This window comes from Pelophylax lessonae (genome assembly GCF_965119305.1).
Source record: "Pelophylax lessonae genome assembly, chromosome: 2".
In the NCBI taxonomy this organism is placed as follows: Eukaryota; Metazoa; Chordata; class Amphibia; order Anura; family Ranidae; genus Pelophylax; species Pelophylax lessonae.
Window position 1 is genome coordinate 162,535,860 of NC_138769.1, and position 22,416 is coordinate 162,558,275.

Here is a 22,416-nt window from a genome sequence, read left to right on the forward strand (position 1 = left end):
GACTAGATGGCTATTTAAATCGCCGGTTCTCACTCACATGTGTTCGTTCAAACACCCTTACCTGGATGCTAACTTGGCTTGAAGCTTTCGTGCTTGCAAGCATACCTCGCTGACGGAACCTTGCTGCACTGATCCCTGCATCCCGCTTCCGGATCATCCGCTCCTCCTGAACCAACCTTCGGCTGTATTGCTATTAGTGCTAAGTACCCCGCAGGGGAACCCTCTATAAACTTATACTAAGCTTACACTATCTAGCTCTGCATAGTAAAGACTATTTATCACATCTGCATATCTAGATTGCTAGCTCTTAAGACTACTGCTACTTATTCCTGCACTGGGTTGATCTCTCTTGTATGTCCACCTGCTACTCTGTCATCTGCTACCATACATGATTGCTAAACCTACCTGCATCCATCTGCTACTGTCTTACCTTCAAGTGTCTGTCACCTACCACCTCCACTCAACCTGTCTCTTAAATCTTCATCACTGTGTTACTACATACATAAAGTCACTCTAGGAACCAGCTTGTTGAGTGTGTGTATTTACTAGCTGAATTAAGACCTTCCACACATGATGAGTCATTGAGGTTGGGAATGGTATCTAAGCATCTCTCTTACATGACTACTGAAGTGGAATATTTCTGCAGCTGAAAATCCACACCATACATGAAACGCAGGAGCGTTACACTCCCTCCATCCCCCCTAAATTATATCAGCTCCATCCATCCCCCTCTCAACTATACCAGCTCCATCCATCCCCCCTAACCTATACCAGCTCTGTCCATCCTTCCCTCACCTATACCAGCTCCATCCATCTCCCCTTACTTATACCAGCCCCATCCATTCCCCCTCTCACCTATACCAGCTCCATCCATCCCCCTTCACTATACCAGCTCTATCCCCCCCTCACCTATACTAGCTCCATCTATCCCCCCTCACCTATACCTGCTCCATCCATCTCCCCCTCACCTATACCAGCTCCATCTATCCTCCCTCCCATAATCACAGACCTCATATCAGCTGTTCTTTTGGTGTGCTGCTCCTGTCTCCTCCTCTGTGTACAGGAAAACACAGGAAGGAGGTTGGGGCACTTAGCTCTGCCCCGTGTGTGAGTGTCAGAGCAGGGAGAGATGCCGGCTTCCATGTGTTGCTCGTGGCACACAGCAACGGGCATTCCGGGACTCAACCCTTATTTGGGACCGCAGACCATTTTTTGGGACGGACCCGGTTAACTAGGAATGCCTGGGAGATATGGTATTGTTACGTTTTTTTGTTATTTTTTTTTTATATAAACTGTCACGTATATACCCCAACCCAGGTGGTAAGACACTATAGCTAGCTACTGTGTTCTTCAGTACTGTCCTCAGACATTACACAACTTGAATAAAATCAATCAAATTTATTTTACATATACAAAAATAAGAGCAGAATTCATATTTAAAATCAAAACAAGACATTAAAGCGGAGTTCCGGCCTCAAAAACAACTTTGGCCCATCCGCTTGCTGAAAATCACCTAAAAAAGAATTGGATAATCCCAATTTTTTTTTTTTCATTTACTTACCTTGTTTTTGAAGAAAATAAACTTACCTCCTTCCACTTCCTCCCTCTGAGGCCGCAGCCCGCACCATCTCTTCCTGCTTGCATTGTCTCCTGGGAGCGATGACGTTCAGCTCCCAGGAGTCAATGCGCCTGCACTGGCCCGCTCGTCACTTCCGGTGTAGGCACATCATTCCCTGCTAAATAGCTTCTGGGCATGCCGGGATGACGCGCTGGCACCGGAAGTGACGAGCGGGGGCGGTGCAGGGCATTCTGGGACTGAAGAAGACACCGAAGAGGACGCCCTGGCTTCAGCTGCCCACACCTGAGATGGCAAGAAATTTTCAAGATAAGTATTTCTTCTAAACGGTAAGTGAAACCTGGGACGGTTCAGAGGCTATCATTGCTGCAATGCACTAGCCCTGACTGTCCCGGGGGTATTTTTATCTAAAGAAAATTTTTGAGGCCGGAACTCCGCTTTAAGAGTGCATTAAACAGTCCCTCTGTACAATCTCTTAAACCTTTGCAGGAGGATGCTTATCGAAGACTACTTCCCGAAAGTAATGTAGGTATGGACATTCAAGCTCTTAACATGTTTTGCGGTCGTTAGCTTCTTCAGGAGATAAGACAGCGAAAGAGGGGAACCAAACACTATAAATGATAATGAAAAACATAAGTGCATAGTATGGTATTCAGTTGATAGCATTGAACTTGCATATTCTGCATATATTCCGAAGGAAGTATGTAAGGATATTTACCTTAAAGACTGAGTCAACCCAATCAGCAGATCAAAAAAGGCACCGAGCATGGGAACACATCCAAAGGACCCCTGCGGGTGCTAGATAAAATATAGTGTGTTATGATATGTTATAGTATTAATAAGTTCCAGTGCACTGTTGTCAGATATACTACAACATGCAGGACGTAAAATCCATACTATCATGGCATATATAGAAGATCACCGGCTATATAGTCGGTGGGATAGTTGGAATACAAATGGATTTTTAGGTCATAAGCAGAGATTTATTAGCAAAATGGAAATTTCCCACTTATACTTCCACCAGTTTGGTGGTGTATCAGTTCCAATGTTGTATCTAAAGAGAAAAAGATACATAGGTAAGAGTGCTGATTCCCAAATCGAGCACATAGGGGAAAAATTAGGTATCATAAGGTTTCCAGTTGAAAAAGGGGGATAGGTAAAAAGAAGATGTAAGCTTCCCCAGTTTAAGTAATCAGCTTGCTATTCATGCAGTTTAAAAAATAAAAAATCGAAGAAGGAGAGAGGAAAACCTCAGATAGATCATATAAATAGAAATGCCAGACCTTTTAAACAGGCTGCAAATAAACACTAAACTGCGCAGCAATCAGAAAGTTAGTGCACAGTTCAGGGAGTATGAAGCAGAGCCATTGCAGAGTAGATACCTGAGGGAGACAGAGCCACCTGCATGCATCCACCACCATGTGTCAAAGAAATGACAGCCAGATGAGCCCTAAATACTGCTCCATCCCCGCGGCGCTCAGCTGGTCCGGTCACCGGCTGATGATGTTACATGGCCCAATGGCTGATCACGCATGCGCTGGTGTGTCGAGCGCATGCGTGTTTCTATCGTTGAGGTCGAGTGGGATCGGGCAGAAGGCCGGCTATGCATCCGCCCAATGGTCTGTCTAATCAGATTGGCCATAAACCAAAAACACACACATGAAAGGCGCATGCGCCAGACACAGGGTGCAAGCCGGAGGTAAATCCCAGTATCCAATAGGCTCACAAGCAAGGGGAAGACCTGCTATGGGAATTCCCTATTCTATCCTCCCTCTACAGACAGCACATGCTTGCCCAGGGACAGCCAGCAAAGGCGTCCTCAAGTGCCCATCGTGGGTATCCTCAATTAAGGCAAAAATCCTAATGGATTGCAAAAACTTTATTACACAAAATGATAATAATTATACAACATAAAAATCCTCGATAATTCAAAGTAAACTTTAAACAATCACATAGGAATCTTTACAAAGCATCAGACCGGATGATGTCAAAAACATACATTTATAAACTATACTCCGCAGGGTGGAAAGAGAAGGGAAGAAAGAAAAGAAAGGAATTGCTCGTACATAATTACCTGGATATGCAATCATGAAAGAAAGAAAAAAGTAAGTAAAAGTTAAAAAAAAAGAAGGGAAAAAAGAGAAAAGAAGGAAAAGGGGAGTAGTGCAATCTGCATGAGCGCACAATCTATGATGTTGAGCATTAGGAAGTAGAGACACAGGACCCTCATTCACCCAGGGACAGCGGGGGCATTGCCCACACCGATAAAAGCCGTGGGGGGAGTGAGAGTTCTGTGTCATCAGGGCAATAATGGCTAGTTGTCAAGCGATCCTGTAGGGAAGTTTCCCATTTAAATACTAATCCAGGAGTGGGTCTTACATATTTGGAAAGATTTTATTCCTCTGTGAGAAGGTGCCAATGTTTAGATACAATAGATTGTAGTTGGGCTTTATTAGCTGAAAATTTGGGGATTCATTTAACCGTTTGGTATTTTGAACTTTGGGCTTATATAGAAGAGATGTTCTAGATTGATTCTTAACCCTATTGTAGGCCTTTTTAAGGAGTGACCGGAAATAGCCACGGGCCAATAGACGTTGCTGTAATTTTTGGGCTTCATTTTGAAAGTCAACATCCCATGTGCAATTTCTGCGAACCTGCAGAGATTGAGCAAGGTGGATATTCCTAACTAGGATTGTTATCTACTGTTGAGGGAGGGGTCTATTGTTGCTAGCTGATGGAGAGTCTATTGATGCTGAGGGGAAATGTTGTTAGTCTACTGTTGCTGGCGGGGAATGGAAGGGGGGGGTTGCCCTTAATGTTATTGGCTGCAGGGGATCTATTTCCATATTCCATACAATTCCGAAAGTCTCCAATTTCAACTCTTGATTAATTGGAAGATACAAGTGTTGATTGTTAAGAATAGCAAGACACATTTTTTTTTTTGGTATTGGTTATGCAACATCACCACGATGTTGCCACCCTTATCAGGGGGCTTTATAACCAAGTTTGGGTTGTTCTGTAACTGCTGCAGGGCTAATTGTTGTTTGTGGAAAAGATTTATAGTAGGCTACTGCCCTTGACAGTTTGATGCACAAAGGACCAGATGTTTGGGCATAATGACAGATCTGGGAAGTTACGTGACTTAGGTTTAAATGTCAATCCTTGGGTCAGAATCAATCGATCCCTCATCATAAAGAAGCATAAAGAAGCATTAGATCTTTGAGTGCTCTAAATTCACTGGTAAAGTTTTTTAATTGTTCTGTTAGGTCTATTTCTAATTTCTTCTGCTTGCGTTCTTCATCGAACATGTATTTTAAAGTCAAGTTACATGCAAACATATAAAGATCCTTTTTAGTTTCCATAGTCTTTAGAGTGTGTAGGGAAGAAGCCCAATCCCATTTGTAATACCGATATTGGCTCTGGGTAAGTTGTGTGATAGTGAGAATAATGATATTGAATTCTACATTGTGTGTAAAGGTGAGGTAAATATCCTTACATACTTCCTATATGCATTTTTAAATATACTGTGTTCTTCACATATAGTAGCTTCCTTTCCCATGAGGCAAGCAGGCAAGCAGGTACTCGGTTGCCCCCAGGTCCTATACTCAATGCTATAGTGCCTGGCCACCACGCCAGGGCAGGCACAAACTAAGCAAAGCAAACCTTTTGAGGAACTGGACCCTGGGATCCAGACCCTTGTTAAAAACAATCCTAAAGGCGCTCCAGCAGAGTGCTCTAAAGGTCCAAGGGAGTGGCCCCTCAAAACAAGGGGACCCAGTCCTTGAAGGTCGACAAGTGACAGTAACTCACCGTGAACAGAATCTTGCAGCGGGACTGGTAAGTCCACTTTAAAAATATTATTACAAATATTTTTATGCACTGTTCCCTTTAGGATAACAGATACTGAGTGCCATTTTAGTCTCTACAAGAGACAATAGGTGTATTAGCTATGTCAAAGCACACCTGGTTTGTTTAAAGATTTTTGCTCTCCCTGTGCAAAGCAGTAGGTGTATCAGCTGTGTCAAAGCACACCTTGTTTGTTTAAACTTGGTCGTCAGTGCATACGTTCACAAGATTCTATCAAGTGGATGTTAGGACCCAGGAGGAGTCTGCATTTGGCCACAGTGTTCTGCAGGCAGCTATGTGGACCTTTTGTGGTCTGATGGCGGTATTGATGGTGTCCCCCTCCCCTCTGGTGCATTGCTATAGGACATTCTATACGTAATGGATATGGCTCTGTGTCCCGTGATGTACGATAAAGAAATATGGATTTTTTTTCTACAGCTTACCTGTAAAATCCATTTCTTGGAGTACATCACGGGACACAGAGGTTCCTCCCCTCTTGTATGGTGTATTTATTGCTTGCTACAAAACTGAGGTACTTCCTGTATAGGAGGAGTTATATAGGGGGGACTTACCTTCTGATTTGTTGCCAGTGTGCATTCACCTGAAGGTGCCTATAACTCATACATAATGAATATGGCTCTGTCCTGTGATGTACTCCAAGAAATGGATTTTACAGGTAAGCTGCAGAAAAAATCCATATATCACAAGCATACAAGTGAGTTTTTGCCTGGGTTATACCATTTTTGGTTTCCACCCAGAGACTGGCCACATTAATCACCTTTCAGATGGACAGACAGACAAGAAGAGTGCCATAGCCAAAACCCAGATGCTGGAATGAGAAGCAAGAGCACTAGATGCTCCTGACACAAACATGTTATACTTACCTGCTCTATGCAGTTGGTTTTGCACAGAGCAGCCTGGATCTTCCCCTTCTCGGGTCCCTCTTTGGCTCTCTTCTGGCCCCTCCCTCCTGTTGAGTTCCCTCACAGCAAGCAGCTTGCTATGGGGGCGCCTGAGCCGAGTCATAGCTCCATGTGTCTATTCAGACACAGAGTCCTGACCTAGCCCTGCCCCCTCTCTCTCCTGATCGGCCAAATTATTTTGTCTGACAGCAGCAGGAGCCAGTCACGCCGCGATTCTATCTCAGCCAATGAGGAGAGTAGTGCCGGGCAGCTTAGACACTCCTGCAACATCGCTGGATAAAGATGGGCTCAGGTAAGTATTGGGGGGGGGGGGGGCTGAGGTGGGTTGTTTCACACAGAAGGTTTTTATATCTTAAAATGTGAAGTTCTGCTTTAATTGTATTTGCAGATAACTGTATTCTACATTCATTTATATATACATCTAAGTAAATGTTGTCTTTACATTTGGACCTGTGGTTACCCTGTTGCATGTTTGGCTGTTTCTTATAACTGCATTAGGCTGTCTTTATTCTAAAAAAAGCTAAAAAAAAAAAAAAAAAAAAAAAGCAAAAAATGAAGAACCACATTAGACCATATAACTGAACATATGAAAAGGAGGCCATAAGGTTTTTTTTTCCTGCCCTGCTGGCCTGTGGATACAGGTGCGTCTTAAAAAATTAGAATATCATCATTTATTTTAGTAATTCAATTCAAAAAGTGAAACTCAAATTTTATTTAGATGTTTTACACACAGAGTGATATATTTCAAGCAATTTATTTCTTTTATTTTGAGGATTATGGCTTACGGCTAGAGAAAACCCAAAATTCAGTATCGCAGAATATTTGAATATTACACAGGACCAATAAAAAAAAAGGATTTTTAATACAGAAATTTTGGCTTTCAGTATAGTAGGCACTCATGACTCAATACTTGGTCAGGGATCCTTTATCGCTAGTGGACGTCTGTAGATAAAAACAAACTGTGCAGCTTTGACCAAAGTTGAATAATGTCCTTGCTATACAAAGGACGTGGCTTTCGGATTAGCAGGAAAGTCAATACGACTCTATAATGGGCATAGACTTACAAGCCCGATTCCAAAAATGTTGGGACACTGTACAAACTGTGAATAAAACAGAATGCAATGATGTGAACGTTTTCAAATTTCAATAGTTTATTCAGAATTAGTGTTGAGCGAACACGGACTGTATTATTCGTGTTCGTACCGAATAATTGGATTTTTTTTACCCGAACACGGACACGGACACTTTACTGTATGTTCGGGTAAAAATCCGTGTTCGGTCGTTTTATTTCCGGGTTTTGCATGCTTTGGCGCTCTTTTCATGGCGGGCTTTCAACAGCCAATCAACAATCGTTTAACTGGTGTGCCTTAAGCCATCCCAGCCATGCCTGCAAATGTCTTAGTAGCTGTGATTGGCCGTCTGAAGCATGTGACCAAGTCTTTATAAGTTCGAGGCAGCCGCCGCAGCAGCGTCATTCTGCTGCTTAGCTAAGGGACAGAGCACACATCAATGTGCTGGCTGCTGATTAGGGAAAGATAGGCAGGAAAAAACCATTTGTGTCCGGATAGAATTGAGGGACAGGTCGGAGTGTTTAGGCAGGGCGAGTTGTAGGCATTTTAGGGATAGAGTCTGCTGAATTATAGGGTCAGTGTCTTCTACAAACTACAATCGATATTGCTGTGTGGGGGGTGGGGTGAATCTGCACTCAATCCTGATCTACGATCTCTTCTCAATCCTGTTAGGGACAGAGTCTGCTGAATTTTAGGGAAACTGTGTTCTACAAACTACAATCGATATTGCTGTGTGGTGTGGGATTGGAGATAGGCAGGTGTCAGTGATCCACATCCATTTTTCTGTGTGTGAGCTGCAGTGAACACAATCTTTTTGGGCTGCAGTGAACACAATCTTTTTGGGCTGCAGTGAACACAATCTTTTTGGGCTGCAGTGAACACAATCTTTTTGGGGTGCAGTGAACAAAATCTTTTTGGGGTGCAGTGAACACAATCCTTTTTGGTGTGCAGTGAACACAATCTTTGTGGGGTGCAGTGAACAAAATCCTTTGTGGGGTGCAGTGAACACAATCTTTTTGGGGTGCAGTGAACAAAATCCTTTTTGGGGTGCAGTGAACAACATCCTTTTTGGGGTGCAGTGAACACAATCTTTTTGGGGTGCAGTGAACAAAATCCTTTGTGGGGTGCAGTGAACACAATCTTTTTGGGGTGCAGTGAACACAATCTTTTTGGGGTGGAGTGAACAACATCCTTTTTGGGGTGCAGTGAACAAAATCCTTTTTGGGGTGCAGTGAACAAAATCATTTTTGGGGTGCAGTGAACACAATCTTTTTGGGGTGCAGTGAACACAATCTTTGTGGGGTGCAGTGAACACAATCTTTTTGGGGTGGAGTGAACAACATCCTTTTTGGGGTGCAGTGAACAACATCCTTTTTGGGGTGCAGTGAACACAATCTTTTTGGGGTGCAGTGAACACAATCTTTGTGGGGTACAGTGAACAGAATCTTTGTGGGGTGCAGTGAACACAATCTTTGGGGGGTACAGTGAACACAATCTTTTTGGGGTGCAGTGAACACAATCTTTGTGGGGTGCAGTGAACACAATCTTTTTGGGGTGGAGTGAACAAAATAATTTTTGGGGTGCATTGAACAACATCCTTTTTGGGGTGCAGTGATCAAAATCCTTTTTGGGGTGCAGTGAACACAATCTTTTTGGGGTGCAGTGAACAAAATCCTTTGTGGGGTGCAGTGAACAGAATCTTTGTGGGGTGCAGTGAACACAATCTTTGGGGGGGTACAGTGAACACAATCTTTTTGGGGTGCAGTGAACACAATCTTTGTGGGGTACAGTGAACAGAATCTTTGTGGGGTGCAGTGAACACAATCTTTGGGGGGTACAGTGAACACAATCTTTTTGGGGTGCAGTGAACACAATCTTTGGGGGGTACAGTGAACACAATCTTTTTGGGGTGCAGTGAACACAATCTTTGTGGGGTGCAGTGAACACAATCTTTGGGGGGGTACAGTGAACACAATCTTTTTGGGGTGCAGTGAACAACATCCTTTTAGGGTGCAGTGAACACAATCTTTGTGGGGTGCAGTGAACAACATCCTTTTAGGGTGCAGTGAACACAATCTTTGTGGGGTACAGTGAACAGAATCTTTGTGGGGTGCAGTGAACACAATCTTTGGGGGGTACAGTGAACACAATCTTTGTGAGGTGCAGTGAACACAATCTTTGTGGGGTGCAGTGAACACAATCATTGTGGGGTGCAGTGAACTCAATCTTTGTGGGGTACAGTGAACACAATCTCATACTTCTGAAGATTTGAGGGTGCTGCCTGTTCCATACTCCCCCTACTCCTCATCTAGCCTTTTAGGGGTACAAACAATAGTAATTGGGGCCTAGTGTGGTTGTGTACGTGTGATATACATACACTTTTTTTGGATCATATTTTCTATTCCGCTATTTAATCAAAAACCTTTGGGGATCAGTTAAATTGGGGGATAGTCTGTGTTGGTACGTGTGAGAGAGATCCACCTTTCCAAGTTGTTGGGGTTCATCTCATACTTCTGAAGGTTTGAGGGTGCTGCCTGTTCCATACTCCCCCTACTCCTAGCCTTTTAGGGGTACAAACAATAGTAATTGGGGCCTAGTGTGGTTGTGTACGTGTGATATACATACACTTTTTTTGGATCATATTTTCTATTCCGCTATTTAATCAAAAACCTTTGGGGATCAGTTAAATTGGGGGATAGTCTGTGTTGGTACGTGTGAGAGAGATCCACCTTTCCAAGTTGTTGGGGTTCATCTCATACTTCTGAAGGTTTGAGGGTGCTGCCTGTTCCATACCCCCCCTACTCCTCATCTAGCCTTTTAGGGGTACAAACAATAGTAATTGGGGCCTAGTGTGGTTGTGTACGTGTGATATACATACACTTTTTTTGGATCATATTTTCTATTCCGCTATTTAATCAAAAACCTTTGGGGATCAGTTAAATTGGGGGATAGTCTGTGTTGGTACGTGTGAGAGAGATCCACCTTTCCAAGTTGTTGGGGTTCATCTCATACTTCTGAAGGTTTGAGGGTGCTGCCTGTTCCATACTCCCCCTACTCCTCATCTAGCCTTTTAGGGGTACAAACAATAGTAATTGGGGCCCAGTGTGGTTGTGTACGTGTGATATACATACACTTTTTTTGGATCATATTTTCTATTCCGCTATTTAATCAAAAACCTTTGGGGATCAGTTAAATTGGGGGATAGTCTGTGTTGGTACGTGTGAGAGAGATCCACCTTTCCAAGTTGTTGGGGTTCATCTCATACTTCTGAAGGTTTGAGGGTGCTGCCTGTTCCATACTCCCCCTACTCCTCATCTAGCCTTTTAGGGGTACAAACAATAGTAATTGGGGCCCAGTGTGGTTGTGTACGTGTGATATACATACACTTTTTTTGGATCATATTTTCTATTCCGCTATTTAATCAAAAACCTTTGGGGATCAGTTAAATTGGGGGATAGTCTGTGTTGGTACGTGTGAGAGAGATCCACCTTTCCAAGTTGTTGGGGTTCATCTCATACTTCTGAAGGTTTGAGGGTGCTGCCTGTTCCATACCCCCCCTACTCCTCATCTAGCCTTTTAGGGGTACAAACAATAGTAATTGGGGCCTAGTGTGGTTGTGTACGTGTGATATACATACACTTTTTTTGGATCATATTTTCTATTCCGCTATTTAATCAAAAACCTTTGGGGATCAGTTAAATTGGGGGATAGTCTGTGTTGGTACGTGTGAGAGAGATCCACCTTTCCAAGTTGTTGGGGTTCATCTCATACTTCTGAAGGTTTGAGGGTGCTGCCTGTTCCATACCCCCCCTACTCCTCATCTAGCCTTTTAGGGGTACAAACAATAGTAATTGGGGCCTAGTGTGGTTGTGTACGTGTGATATACATACACTTTTTTTGGATCATATTTTCTATTCCGCTATTTAATCAAAAACCTTTGGGGATCAGTTAAATTGGGGGATAGTCTGTGTTGGTACGTGTGAGAGAGATCCACCTTTCCAAGTTTTTGGGGTTCATCTCATACTTCTGAAGATTTGAGGGTGCTGCCTGTTCCATACCCCCCCTACTCCTCATCTAGCCTTTTAGGGGTACAAACAATAGTAATTGGGGCCTAGTGTGGTTGTGTACGTGTGATATACATACACTTTTTTTGGATCATATTTTCTATTCCGCTATTTAATCAAAAACCTTTGGGGATCAGTTAAATTGGGGGATAGTCTGTGTTGGTACGTGTGAGAGAGATCCACCTTTCCAAGTTGTTGGGGTTCATCTCATACTTCTGAAGGTTTGAGGGTGCTGCCTGTTCCATACTCCCCCTACTCCTCATCTAGCCTTTTAGGGGTACAAACAATAGTAATTGGGGCCTAGTGTGGTTGTGTACGTGTGATATACATACACTTTTTTTGGATCATATTTTCTATTCCGCTATTTAATCAAAAACCTTTGGGGATCAGTTAAATTGGGGGATAGTCTGTGTTGGTACGTGTGAGAGAGATCCACCTTTCCAAGTTGTTGGGGTTCATCTCATACTTCTGAAGGTTTGAGGGTGCTGCCTGTTCCATACTCCCCCTACTCCTAGCCTTTTAGGGGTACAAACAATAGTAATTGGGGCCTAGTGTGGTTGTGTACGTGTGATATACATACACTTTTTTTGGATCATATTTTCTATTCCGCTATTTAATCAAAAACCTTTGGGGATCAGTTAAATTGGGGGATAGTCTGTGTTGGTACGTGTGAGAGAGATCCACCTTTCCAAGTTGTTGGGGTTCATCTCATACTTCTGAAGGTTTGAGGGTGCTGCCTGTTCCATACCCCCCCTACTCCTCATCTAGCCTTTTAGGGGTACAAACAATAGTAATTGGGGCCTAGTGTGGTTGTGTACGTGTGATATACATACACTTTTTTTGGATCATATTTTCTATTCCGCTATTTAATCAAAAACCTTTGGGGATCAGTTAAATTGGGGGATAGTCTGTGTTGGTACGTGTGAGAGAGATCCACCTTTCCAAGTTGTTGGGGTTCATCTCACACTTCTGAAGGTTTGAGGGTGCTGCCTGTTCCATACTCCCCCTACTCCTAGCCTTTTAGGGGTACAAACAATAGTAATTGGGGCCTAGTGTGGTTGTGTACGTGTGATATACATACACTTTTTTTGGATCATATTTTCTATTCCGCTATTTAATCAAAAACCTTTGGGGATCAGTTAAATTGGGGGATAGTCTGTGTTGGTACGTGTGAGAGAGATCCACCTTTCCAAGTTGTTGGGGTTCATCTCATACTTCTGAAGGTTTGAGGGTGCTGCCTGTTCCATACTCCCCCTACTCCTAGCCTTTTAGGGGTACAAACAATAGTAATTGGGGCCTAGTGTGGTTGTGTACGTGTGATATACATACACTTTTTTTGGATCATATTTTCTATTCCGCTATTTAATCAAAAACCTTTGGGGATCAGTTAAATTGGGGGATAGTCTGTGTTGGTACGTGTGAGAGAGATCCACCTTTCCAAGTTGTTGGGGTTCATCTCATACTTCTGAAGGTTTGAGGGTGCTGCCTGTTCCATACCCCCCCTACTCCTCATCTAGCCTTTTAGGGGTACAAACAATAGTAATTGGGGCCTAGTGTGGTTGTGTACGTGTGATATACATACACTTTTTTTGGATCATATTTTCTATTCCGCTATTTAATCAAAAACCTTTGGGGATCAGTTAAATTGGGGGATAGTCTGTGTTGGTACGTGTGAGAGAGATCCACCTTTCCAAGTTGTTGGGGTTCATCTCATACTTCTGAAGGTTTGAGGGTGCTGCCTGTTCCATACTCCCCCTACTCCTCATCTAGCCTTTTAGGGGTACAAACAATAGTAATTGGGGCCCAGTGTGGTTGTGTACGTGTGATATACATACACTTTTTTTGGATCATATTTTCTATTCCGCTATTTAATCAAAAACCTTTGGGGATCAGTTAAATTGGGGGATAGTCTGTGTTGGTACGTGTGAGAGAGATCCACCTTTCCAAGTTGTTGGGGTTCATCTCATACTTCTGAAGGTTTGAGGGTGCTGCCTGTTCCATACTCCCCCTACTCCTCATCTAGCCTTTTAGGGGTACAAACAATAGTAATTGGGGCCCAGTGTGGTTGTGTACGTGTGATATACATACACTTTTTTTGGATCATATTTTCTATTCCGCTATTTAATCAAAAACCTTTGGGGATCAGTTAAATTGGGGGATAGTCTGTGTTGGTACGTGTGAGAGAGATCCACCTTTCCAAGTTGTTGGGGTTCATCTCATACTTCTGAAGGTTTGAGGGTGCTGCCTGTTCCATACCCCCCCTACTCCTCATCTAGCCTTTTAGGGGTACAAACAATAGTAATTGGGGCCTAGTGTGGTTGTGTACGTGTGATATACATACACTTTTTTTGGATCATATTTTCTATTCCGCTATTTAATCAAAAACCTTTGGGGATCAGTTAAATTGGGGGATAGTCTGTGTTGGTACGTGTGAGAGAGATCCACCTTTCCAAGTTCTTGGGGTTCATCTCATACTTCTGAAGGTTTGAGGGTGCTGCCTGTTCCATACCCCCCCTACTCCTCATCTAGCCTTTTAGGGGTACAAACAATAGTAATTGGGGCCTAGTGTGGTTGTGTACGTGTGATATACATACACTTTTTTGGATCATATTTTCTATTCCGCTATTTAATCAAAAACCTTTGGGGATCAGTTAAATTGGGGGATAGTCTGTGTTGGTACGTGTGAGAGAGATCCACCTTTCCAAGTTTTTGGGGTTCATCTCATACTTCTGAAGATTTGAGGGTGCTGCCTGTTCCATACCCCCCCTACTCCTCATCTAGCCTTTTAGGGGTACAAACAATAGTAATTGGGGCCTAGTGTGGTTGTGTACGTGTGATATACATACACTTTTTTTGGATCATATTTTCTATTCCGCTATTTAATCAAAAACCTTTGGGGATCAGTTAAATTGGGGGATAGTCTGTGTTGGTACGTGTGAGAGAGATCCACCTTTCCAAGTTGTTGGGGTTCATCTCATACTTCTGAAGGTTTGAGGGTGCTGCCTGTTCCATACCCCCCCTACTCCTCATCTAGCCTTTTAGGGGTACAAACAATAGTAATTGGGGCCTAGTGTGGTTGTGTACGTGTGATATACATACACTTTTTTTGGATCATATTTTCTATTCCGCTATTTAATCAAAAACCTTTGGGGATCAGTTAAATTGGGGGATAGTCTGTGTTGGTACGTGTGAGAGAGATCCACCTTTCCAAGTTGTTGGGGTTCATCTCATACTTCTGAAGGTTTGAGGGTGCTGCCTGTTCCATACTCCCCCTACTCCTCATCTAGCCTTTTAGGGGTACAAACAATAGTAATTGGGGCCCAGTGTGGTTGTGTACGTGTGATATACATACACTTTTTTTGGATCATATTTTCTATTCCGCTATTTAATCAAAAACCTTTGGGGATCAGTTAAATTGGGGGATAGTCTGTGTTGGTACGTGTGAGAGAGATCCACCTTTCCAAGTTGTTGGGGTTCATCTCATACTTCTGAAGGTTTGAGGGTGCTGCCTGTTCCATACTCCCCCTACTCCTAGCCTTTTAGGGGTACAAACAATAGTAATTGGGGCCTAGTGTGGTTGTGTACGTGTGATATACATACACTTTTTTTGGATCATATTTTCTATTCCGCTATTTAATCAAAAACCTTTGGGGATCAGTTAAATTGGGGGATAGTCTGTGTTGGTACGTGTGAGAGAGATCCACCTTTCCAAGTTTTTGGGGTTCATCTCATACTTCTGAAGGTTTGAGGGTGCTGCCTGTTCCATACCCCCCCTACTCCTCATCTAGCCTTTTAGGGGTACAAACAATAGTAATTGGGGCCTAGTGTGGTTGTGTACGTGTGATATACATACACTTTTTTTGGATCATATTTTCTATTCCGCTATTTAATCAAAAACCTTTGGGGATCAGTTAAATTGGGGGATAGTCTGTGTTGGTACGTGTGAGAGAGATCCACCTTTCCAAGTTGTTGGGGTTCATCTCATACTTCTGAAGGTTTGAGGGTGCTGCCTGTTCCATACCCCCCCTACTCCTCATCTAGCCTTTTAGGGGTACAAACAATAGTAATTGGGGCCTAGTGTGGTTGTGTACGTGTGATATACATACACTTTTTTTGGATCATATTTTCTATTCCGCTATTTAATCAAAAACCTTTGGGGATCAGTTAAATTGGGGGATAGTCTGTGTTGGTACGTGTGAGAGAGATCCACCTTTCCAAGTTGTTGGGGTTCATCTCATACTTCTGAAGGTTTGAGGGTGCTGCCTGTTCCATACTCCCCCTACTCCTCATCTAGCCTTTTAGGGGTACAAACAATAGTAATTGGGGCCTAGTGTGGTTGTGTACGTGTGATATACATACACTTTTTTTGGATCATATTTTCTATTCCGCTATTTAATCAAAAACCTTTGGGGATCAGTTAAATTGGGGGATAGTCTGTGTTGGTACGTGTGAGAGAGATCCACCTTTCCAAGTTGTTGGGGTTCATCTCATACTTCTGAAGGTTTGAGGGTGCTGCCTGTTCCATACTCCCCCTACTCCTAGCCTTTTAGGGGTACAAACAATAGTAATTGGGGCCTAGTGTGGTTGTGTACGTGTGATATACATACACTTTTTTTGGATCATATTTTCTATTCCGCTATTTAATCAAAAACCTTTGGGGATCAGTTAAATTGGGGGATAGTCTGTGTTGGTACGTGTGAGAGAGATCCACCTTTCCAAGTTGTTGGGGTTCATCTCATACTTCTGAAGGTTTGAGGGTGCTGCCTGTTCCATACCCCCCCTACTCCTCATCTAGCCTTTTAGGGGTACAAACAATAGTAATTGGGGCCTAGTGTGGTTGTGTACGTGTGATATACATACACTTTTTTTGGATCATATTTTCTATTCCGCTATTTAATCAAAAACCTTTGGGGATCAGTTAAATTGGGGGATAGTCTGTGTTGGTACGTGTGAGAGAGATCCACCTTTCCAAGTTGTTGGGGTTCATCTCATACTTCTGAAGGTTTGAGGGTGCTGCCTGTTCCATACTCCCCCTACTCCTCATCTAGCCTTTTAGGGGTACAAACAATAGTAATTGGGGCCCAGTGTGGTTGTGTACGTGTGATATACATACACTTTTTTTGGATCATATTTTCTATTCCGCTATTTAATCAAAAACCTTTGGGGATCAGTTAAATTGGGGGATAGTCTGTGTTGGTACGTGTGAGAGAGATCCACCTTTCCAAGTTGTTGGGGTTCATCTCATACTTCTGAAGGTTTGAGGGTGCTGCCTGTTCCATACTCCCCCTACTCCTCATCTAGCCTTTTAGGGGTACAAACAATAGTAATTGGGGCCTAGTGTGGTTGTGTACGTGTGATATACATACACTTTTTTTGGATCATATTTTCTATTCCGCTATTTAATCAAAAACCTTTGGGGATCAGTTAAATTGGGGGATAGTCTGTGTTGGTACGTGTGAGAGAGATCCACCTTTCCAAGTTTTTGGGGTTCATCTCATACTTCTGAAGATTTGAGGGTGCTGCCTGTTCCATACTCCTCCTCCTACTGCTTAACCATCCTTTTAGGGGTACAAACAATAGTAGTTGGGGCCTAGTGTGGTGGTGTACGTGCGAGATACATACACTTTCTTTTTGATCATATTTTCTATTCCGCTATTCAATTAAAACCTTTGGGGATCAATTCAATTGCGAGATAGTCTGTGTCGGTACGTGTGAGATCCACCTTTCCAAGTTGTTGGGGTTCATCTCATACTTCTGAAGATTTGAGGGTGCTGCCTGTTCCATACTCCTGCTCCTACTGCTCAACCATCCTTTTTGGGGTACAAACAATAGTAATTGGGGCCTAGTGTGGTTGTGTACGTGCGAGATACATACACTTTTTTTGATCATATTTCCTATTCCGCTATTCAATAAAAACCTTTGAGGATCAATTGAATTGCGGGATAGTCTGTGTCGGTACGTGTGAGATCCACCTTTCCAAGTTTTTGGGGTTCATCTCATACTTCTGAAGATTTGAGGGTGCTGCCTGTTCCATACTCCTCCTCCTACTCCTCATCCATCCTTTTAGGGGTACAAACAATAGTAATTGGGGCCTAGTGTGGTTGTGTACGTGCGAGATACATACACTTTTTTTGATCATATTTCCTATTCCGCTATTCAATAAAAACCTTTGAGGATCAATTGAATTGCGGGATAGTCTGTGTCGGTACGTGTGAGATCCACCTTTCCAAGTTTTTGGGGTTCATCTCATACTTCTGAAGATTTGAGGGTGCTGTCTGTTCCATACTCCTCCTACTCCTCATCCATCCTTTTAGGGGTAGAAACAATAGTAATTGGGGCCTAGTGTGGTTTTGTACGTGCGAGATACATACACTTTTTTGGATCATATTTCCTATTCCGCTATTCAATAAAAACCTTTCTAGGGCAAGATCTTAAATTACAGAAATATGAGGAGACCGTCAAATAAGGGCCGTGGCCTGGGTCGTGGTGCTGCTGGTAGAGCTCCTGTTGCAAGGAGAGGACGTGGTCGATCTGTGCCAGCTACACGCACAAGTGAAACACCTTCCTCAAGTGTGAGTAGGCGACAGAACCTGCATCAGTATTTGGTAGGGCATCAAACGCCCCTAGAAGTGATGAGGCCAGAACAAGTTGAGGCGATAGTAGATTGGTTTGCTGCTGACAGTGCCTCCAGTTCCTTCACATTGTCTCCCACCCAGTCTACTGCAGAAAGGTCAGAGTTGGCACCTGCAGCCAATGTCCAACCGTCTTTCACCTCACCCCCTTGCAAATCAGGCCAGCAGTCTGAGCCCCAAGCCATACAGCAGTCTCTTATTCTTTTTGAGGACTCTGTCAGCAGGGTTTCCCAGGGCCATCCACCTAGCCCTGCCCCAGAAGTGGAAGAGATTGAGTGCAGCGATGCCCAACCACTTATTTCTCAAGATGAGTACATGCAAGGATCATCGCAGCACGTCTCCGATGATGACGAAACGCAGGTGCCAACTGCTGCGGCGTTCAGCATTGTGGAGACCGACAAGGAGGGCAGGGGTGAAGACTGGGTGGAAGATGATGTGGAGGACGATGAGGTCCTCGACCCCACATGGAATGAACGTCATGCAGGTGACCTGAGTAGTTTGGAGGAAGAGGCGGTGGTCGCACAGAGCCACCAGCACAGCAGAAGAGGGAGCAGGGTGCAGAAGCGGAGCGGCCGTGCCCTAGACACTACGCCCGCTACTGCCCAACGCAGCAAGGGAACGAGCGCACCAAAGTCAGCTCAAAGGAGTTCTCTAGCGTGGAAGTTCTTTAGAAAATGTGCTGATGACAGGACACGAGTGGTTTGCACCCTGTGCAATCAGAGCTTGAAGCGAGGCATAAACCTTCTCAACCTGAGCACAACCTGCATGATCAGGCATCTAAGTGCAAAGCACGAGCTGCAGTGGAGTACACACCTTCAAAACCAAGAAACGTCTCTGGCTCATCCTGCTTCCTCTTCTGCTGCAGTCTCGGCCGCTCCAGCCACATCTGTAGTGATACCGGCACCTGCCACCCCGCAAACAGACGATCTGTCAGCAACACCACCACCTGGGTCACCAACAACCATCTCCACAATGTCCCGTGGAAGCGTTCAGCTTTCCATCTCCCAAACACTTGAGAGGAAGAGGAAGTACCCCCCTACCCACCCGCGATCCCTGGCCCTGAATGCCAGCATTTCAAAATTCTTGGCCTTTGAAATGCTGTCATTCCGTCTGGTGGAGACGCACAGTTTTAAAAACCTTATGTCGGTGGCTGTCCCACAGTACGTCGTGCCCAGCCGCCACTACTTTTCCAGGCAAGCCATCCCTTCCCTGCACAACCAAGTGGGGGAAAATATCAGGTGTGCACTGCGCAACGCCATCTGTGCCAAGGTCCACCTAACTACGGATACGTGGACCAGTAAGCACGGTCAGGGGCGTTATATCTCCCTAACGGCACACTGGGTAAATGCAGTGGCGGATGGGCCTGAGGCGGATAGCAATTTGGCGCATGTCCTTCCACCACCGAGGATTGCAGGGCGCTTCAGTTTGCCTCCTGTTCCTAACTCCTCCTACTCCGCTTCCTCATCCTCTACCGCCTCCTCATCCGGACAGCGTAACACCTTCACCACCAACTTCAGCACGGCCAGGGGTAAACGACAGCAGGCAGTTTTACAACTTGCCTGTTTGGGGGACAAACCACACACCGCGCAGGAGTTGTGGAGGAGCATGGAACAGCAGACAAATGAGTGGTTGCTGCCAGCGAGCCTCAAGCCCGGCCTGGTGGTGTGCGATAACGGGCGAAATCTCATAGCAGCTCTGGGCCTAGCCGGTTTGACGCACATCCCTTGCCTGGCGCATGTGCTGAATTTGGTGGTGCAGAGGTTCCTTAAAAACTACCCCGATATGTCAGAGCTGCTGCAGAAAGTGCGGGCCGTTTGTGCGCACTTTCGGCGTTCTCACCCTGCTGCTGCTCGCCTGGCAGCGCTGCAGCGTAACTTCGGCCTTCCCGCTCACCGCCTCATATGTGACGTGCCCACAAGGTGGAACTCCACCTTGCACATGCTGGAAAGACTGTGCGAGCAGCAGCAGGCCATAGTGGAGTTTCAGCTGCAGCACGCACGCGTGAGTCGCTCTGCGGAACAGCACCACTTCACCACCAATAACTGGGCCTCCATGCGAGACCTGTGTGCCTTGTTGCGCTGTTTTGAGTACTCCACCAACATGGCCAGTGGCAATGACGCCGTTCTCAGCTTAACTATCCCACTTCTATGCCTCCTTGAAAAAACAATTCGGGCGATGATGGAAGAGGATGTGGCACAGGATGAGGAGGAGGAGGAGGATGAAGAGGTAACATTTCCAAGGCTTTCAGGGCAGTCATTCGCAAGGGGCTCCGAGGGTGGGTTCCTGCACACGCAAACGCCAGGGACGCAATTGTCCAGCAGGGGCACAGTTCTGGAGGATGAGGAGGATGAGGAGGAGGAGGAGCTGGAGGAGGAGATGGAACCATGTTCACAGCAGGGTGGCACCCAGGCCAGCTCATGGCCATCACTGGTGCGTGGCTGGGGGGATACAGAGGACACGGACGATACACCTCCCACAGAGGACAGCCTTTCGTTGCCTCTGGGCAGCCTGGCACACATGAGCGATTACATGCTGCAGTGTCTCCACAACGACCGCCGAGTTGCCCACATTCTAACTTGTGCTGATTACTGGGTGGCCACGCTGCTGGATCCCCGTTACAAGGACAACGTACCGTCCTTAATTCACTCACTGGAGCGCGATCGCAAGATGCGCGAGTACAAGCGCACGCTGGTAGACGCCATGCTGCTGGCATTCCCATCTGACAGCGGGGCCACAGTGGAAGCACAAGGCAGAGGAGGAGGAGGAGGAGGTCGCCAACGCAACCAGGGCACCGCCAGCACCTCAGAAGGCAGGGTTAGCATGGCCGAAATGTGGAAAAGCTTTGTCAGCACGCCACAACAAACAGCAGCACCAGCAGCTCAGATGGAACGTCTTAGCAGGAGGCAGCATTTTACCAACATGGTGGAGCAGTATGTGTGCACACGCCTACATGTAGTGAATGAGGGGTCTGCCCCCTTCAACTTCTGGGTCTCCAAATTGGGCACATGGCCTGAGCTTGCCCTTTACGCCTTGGAGGTGCTGGCGTGCCCTGCAGCCAGTGTATTATCTGAACGGGTATTTAGCACGGCTGGGGGCGTTATAACAGACAAGCGCAGCCGCCTGTCCAGAGACAATGTGGACAAGCTCACGTTCATTAAAATGAACCAGGCATGGATCCCACGGGACTTTTCCGTACCTTATGCAGAATAGCAATGGATACCGACCTTACCCACCCATTGTTCCATTTTTGCTCTTTCTCACTCTTTTGGGGTGTACCCTCATTTAAAATTTTTGAAAAGAAGCAGTGTTGGCTACCTCGTCCTCCTCCTCAGGGCCAGATTAATGTAGGGGCTATTGGAGCTGCAGCTCCAGGCCCCTACCTTTTATATAGGCCCCGGGTTGGCCATATTCACTGTTACCGCTCTTCTGTCACTTGTAAACACAGAAGTCTGGCTTCTATGCTCGCTTCCCCAGGCAGCACCCTCAGAACCTCCCCACACAGCGTGAAGGCCGGACAAGGAGGGACAGTTGGCGATGCATGGATGTGTTTATGGGCTTCAGAGACAGCATCCCATGTTGAATTAGGCATGCATGGCTGCACCCTTCCTCCTCTGGGTGCATGGCAAGGCACGGCCCTTAAGGCCCTTCAAAATCCTCAGCACCAAGCCCATGATGCTGTTAATCCGGCCCTGGTCCTCCTCCACCGCCGCTTCCACCTACACCGCCCATAGGTGTGCGCAGCCTATTGCATTAAGGTGTGCACCCCAAAGTTGAAATACACATGCATGTGTTTGCCAGCAGGGAGAGTAATGTATCGGGGCCATGTACCTGTAGGCAAGGAGAAATAGAGCAGAGCAGGTCCCAGGGAGATCTTTCCCATCTCCTCACTGGCAATGCTATGTGCCCTAGGTGATTAGGGTGTGCCCAGGCACACCCAGCACACCCTGTGCGCACGCCTATGTCACCGCCACATCCACCACCACCTCAACCTCCCTCCTACTCCATATGGGCCTCGTCCTTCAGAGATGAAGAAGAACATTGTTTTATTTTTCTGTTTTTTTTTGTTGTTTTAAGTTATTTCCCTATCCACATTTGTTTGCAGAGCACTTGCCATGCTCTTAATTACGTTTTGCTGCCATTTGCAGCACTCTAGCCCTTTCCTTTGGTGTTTTAGAGCCATTTTAGTGCCTTAAAGTTCGGGTCCCCATTGACTTCAATGGGGTTCGGTGTCCGGGAAAAGTTCGGTAAAAGTCCGGGACACGGACCCGGACTTTTTTTTAAAGTTCGGCCGAACCCGTCGAACAC